The sequence below is a fragment of the Ciconia boyciana genome, chromosome 3, assembly GCF_034638445.1.
Source record: "Ciconia boyciana chromosome 3, ASM3463844v1, whole genome shotgun sequence".
NCBI lineage: Eukaryota > Metazoa > Chordata > Aves > Ciconiiformes > Ciconiidae > Ciconia > Ciconia boyciana.
Window position 1 is genome coordinate 35872569 of NC_132936.1, and position 4558 is coordinate 35877126.

A 4558-nucleotide genomic window follows, 5' to 3' on the forward strand; every position below is an offset into this window, starting at 1 on the left:
TTATGCTGCACTAAGAATCACTTTATTTACATCTTTTCTTTGTTTTAGCTGCTGTGGCTCTTTCAACTGCCAGATTATTTGCATTTGCATTAAACATTATTCATAATAATACTAAGCATTTGTATGAGCATCCATGTATTGAGTATCTTACAGACAGTAACTAGCTTTATTTGTAGCAAGTAATGTAATGTTGCTTTCAGTTCAGTTTAAAATATTTATCTTTTCCTCCCGTGATTATATTATCCATTACAACTGCTGAGAAAACAAGCTCTACAGTAAAAATTGTAGTCATATTAAAATGCACTGGTTTCCTAAATGTAATGTAAAACATTTGGACTTCATTTTCTTCCAGACACATTAAGTTTTTATGACTTCATTTTTGAAAGATTGTCCTGTGCTCCATCATTCATATTTGTTTCTGTTCTGGCACATTATCCATTTACCAATAAATTTATTATAAGATGGAGTTTGGAATCCTTGTACTTTGTGATTTTTTAAATTCTTTTCTGAGTTCACCTAGAAATTCACATTATGTCTCAGTCAAACATAAGCAATTATCTGGAAATCAACCAAAAGGTAAATGCTCAAGTGTAAGCAGAATGCACTATTTAACTCTTCTTTGGTGCTCAAAAAGAGTATAGTAGTAGCAGAGCTGTATTGAGACATCCGTTTTTATTTTATTTAATTCCATGTTTGAAAAACAGTATTATGAATCCAACAAAAAAATTACTATTTTCATCAGCCATTCTTTTTAGTAACAAAAATTAGGTGCCAATCCTATAAAAAATATTTTTAGATTTACATAAAGTCACTATTTTACGCACAAAAACATTTGCAGAAAACTAAATTATAGCTTCCACCATATGAAAAAACACCTTTTAGTTTCTCATAAAATATAAGGCATTCTGGTTTTTAAGAGGTGGCCGAAGGCAACTTCTATTAAAAGCATTGGCATTTACCACCTCTATGAACCTCATCGCACAGCTGTAACCCTCAGTATGCTTTGATACTCTTGACCACATGTTGTTTACAGTTAGCCGCCAGCTTCTAGAATTAAGGTTGCTGTCAGAACAAATAGTGTCAGAAAGCTTTGTTCTTAAAGGCCAAAAACAGTCTTTGTGTGAGCTAATCCTAAGGGGAGTCCAGCTCCAGCATTTGCCACCAGCACTCCTTGCAACTCTGCTCAAGTCATGTTCCTCACCTGTATTTTCTGGATAATAATGCTCTTTTGTCTGCCTACTTCCAGTGCATCCTCTTTATGGCAGAGACCATCTCTTCCATGGTGTAAGAACACACCCATTGCATAAAACAGAGCTTGCTGGTCCCCAGTTAGGCAGGATTTGACAGAATAAATACAACTCTTCTTTCTCTCAGACCCATGTCGAATACAAGGTCCAAATTGTAAAACTTCAAAAAACTGTATCAATGGGTAAATTTAAGCCATATCAAATTAGATATTTTCCAGCTCCTGACCCTGAACCTTTTCTTAAAACTTGAACTCTGCAAACCAAAATATTTTTAGCTTCAAAACTCTCGGCTAATTTATTTTCATTTTGCTTCAGTTTTGTATGTCTTTGTGCTTCTGGTTTCTGGCAACATCTATGAGTAAGAATGCCAAAGTCCTCTATTCAAATCGTATGCTTCACCAAATGAAAAGGGAAAACACTCAAAATCATGCAAGGCAGTCTTTTCTCATGAGTCTTCTGTTCTCATGAACTTTGTAGGCCAATTTTGGAAATGCAAAAGTTCATAATTTGAGAGACAACAGATAAGGAATCAAACTTCTGGGATTCACCCATTTGTCACTAATTTCTCTTCCTTCTGGCAACAAAGCAAGACTGCTGAAGGGAGGAAAAAAACAACAAAGAAGGGAGAAAAGTCCAGAAATTTAAAAAAATGGAATGAGAAGAGCCTTGAAGAGAGTCTGGAGAAAAAAAATTAAAATATGACAATAGGATAGAGGGAGATGCCTTCAGAAGGTGAATTATGGAGAGGTAAAAGGGGATGAATGACTAAGGTATCTAAGTGGATAGACATCTGTGCTTTGTCTTAAAAGCCAAAACAGCTACCTTAGACTGAACACCTCAGTTCAGACAGCTAAAGCTGAGGTGAATGTTACCTAAAATATTTACTGTCTTATCACCTTCTTTATTCTTTTTTTATACATCAGTAATTATTTTGTTCAGCAATATTGGTAGTATTTAAGGATCCTATATTTTATACACAGGTATTTAATGGAATATTTATAATAGGCCTCTATAATTGTGATAAACTCCCACCAAAACTCTTGACTGTGATGAAAGCTACTATTACAACTTGTAGATAAAGACTGTGTATTCGAGTACTGTACTACAACATATGGGAGCTTAACATAGTTGCATAATTTTTTTCTCCACACAGAATTTGTATTCAGGTTAGTCCACTTACACTCACACATCTGTACATCTATCTACCCATGCACTGCAGTGTTCTGTGAACTCACACCATGTACTCTGCACTTCTCCAGTTACTTAAAGTCTCTTGATATAAAGAGCTTTATAAATTTCCATTGTCTTGGAACTTGGAATTACAAACACTTTAATCATATGGTTCTCATGTCATCTGATCAAATTATTCTAATCTTTTGAATTTTCACAGCATTGCACGACTTTTAGCCACATGACTTTCATCACATTTGGTGGATGTCAGGAGGCTAAACCCTCACACATGACTTTGAAAATGTACTCCTTTAAAGTGCTATTGTTAATCATGTTCATGGGTGCCTGCTGGGATTCCTTGCAGTGCTTTCTTAGGCTCACAGCTGGTTTTGATTTCTGTAGATGATGCAAAACTCTGCTCTTCTCACCCACCAGACACTAACCTTTCTTTCTTTGCTGAAGTCACAAGTCTGTAAAATCTGTATTTTTTCACTACGGAAACACTTTTTATGGCTAACCTGATATTATTTTAGTGTTTGGCAGAAATCTGTTTCATTTTTATTCTTCAGTTCTAAAACAACAGAACAATAGTGATTAATGAAAGAAACCTCTTAATAGCAATCTAATATACACACTAAATATGCATCTGTATGACATATATAGATGTCTATATAGAGACATACTTGTAAATGTTGTATATGGAAATAAGTATAAGTAAGCAGAGTTATCATATATATTACTAAGATCTGATGAATATTAAGCCTAATCTTCTCTTAGATTTGACGAGGCTACTACACAAAATGTGTCTGCCTGGTTCTCAACATTGGTTGTGATCTTTAACATTTACATCGAGTAGTGCATGAATGGCTCAGACAATTACAGCCCAGAGTGCCCCACAATTATTGGGGAAAAAGTAAATGGCACTACTGGCCTCATACGTCACCTTGTCTAGAAGCAACCACTTCCAGCCTGAGACTCTCTCTCCCCTTCTTTCTTAGAAGACTGACCTATCTTCCAAAAAACAAGACAAGCTCCAGCCTACTGTTGCACAGTGGCCACAAAGTAGCTCTTAACGTTAGATAGCAATTTATCGTCTCAGCATTATCATAATTGCTCTTTAGCAAAGAGCAATAGCAAGCATTTTTCCAAGAGACTCATTTATAGTGTTCTCTGATACCAGTCCATCTTCCTTTCCTTTAGGCAGTATTTATATAGGAAACTCAGCCTCCCAAAACTGCTGGGAGGAGCCCAGCAGCACTGCCCTCACATGTAGAGCTCCACACGTTCAGCTCTTTTCTCCTGTTTCTTAGCAATAACTTTCAAATGAGGGAAAAGGAAAACACTACAACCATCTGTTAACATCCAAAACATTTCCCCTCCATTGTAAACAGCCTTCTGTCTGCTGTAAAAGAGAATGTTGCACTGTTTGCTGGCATTCACAGAAATGGTCTTTTATTAGAGATACCTGATCCGTGTTGCAGGAATACAGGATGCTGGATGAGATCCAGTGTCCTGGATCCAGTAATCCTAACAGGCAGGTTATCTTGTTGCGCCAATGTAATACAATTCACAATAAGAAAAATCTTATCACCAACCACCTTATTTTTCAGTCTGCCATAAACCTGTGCACTTTAAGGAAGGCATTTTCATTTCTGAGTTCCTGGAGACAGATTCACTCCTTCAGGTGCCAGGAATTTAACTAATGGCACACAAGGTGCTGGGGTGGTCAGCAGGAGCGACAGGCTTGCCCTGCTCTGGCCCTCCAGCCAACATCTCATGTGCCTGGCAAGGCATTTCTAGGGAAAAGTTTCCACTAAACATATACTTTTTTCAGTTAAATGCAGTTAGGAAAGGTTATTCCTTCCCTTAATTACTTCAGCATTATGCCTAATGCTCAGTGGGACGTATCCAGGCCTTGCTGACTCTGAAAGGCTCACGAGCCAGCCACTACTTTGAGGTGCATCTGTCTGCATTTACAGGGAGAGTGCCAAAAATAGCAAAGGTTTAGATCTCTACAGCCAAGATTTCTGAAAACACAGACCAAAAAGCAGTGATTTTTAACATCAGAATGAGTCAACTCCAACAGATGAGACAGATTAAAATAAAAGGTTAGAAAACAAAACAGCCCTTTGGCATGCAGG

The 4558-nt window shown here is 37.0% G+C and overlaps 1 long non-coding RNA gene across 2 annotated transcripts in view; it reads right to left on the reverse strand.

Annotated features, from left to right (window-relative positions):
• Window positions 1–4558, reverse strand: part of LOC140648879 (uncharacterized) — a 65496-nt gene that overhangs the window by 38973 nt on the left and 21965 nt on the right. The window contains exon 1 of one of the 2 annotated variants that reach the window (XR_012041373.1): window positions 3361–3475. The exons of the other annotated variant lie outside the window; for it this stretch is intronic. This is a non-coding gene — a long non-coding RNA (uncharacterized lncRNA). Of the gene's footprint in view, window positions 1–3360; window positions 3476–4558 lie in introns of those variants that run through there. 2 annotated transcript variants of the gene reach the window in all.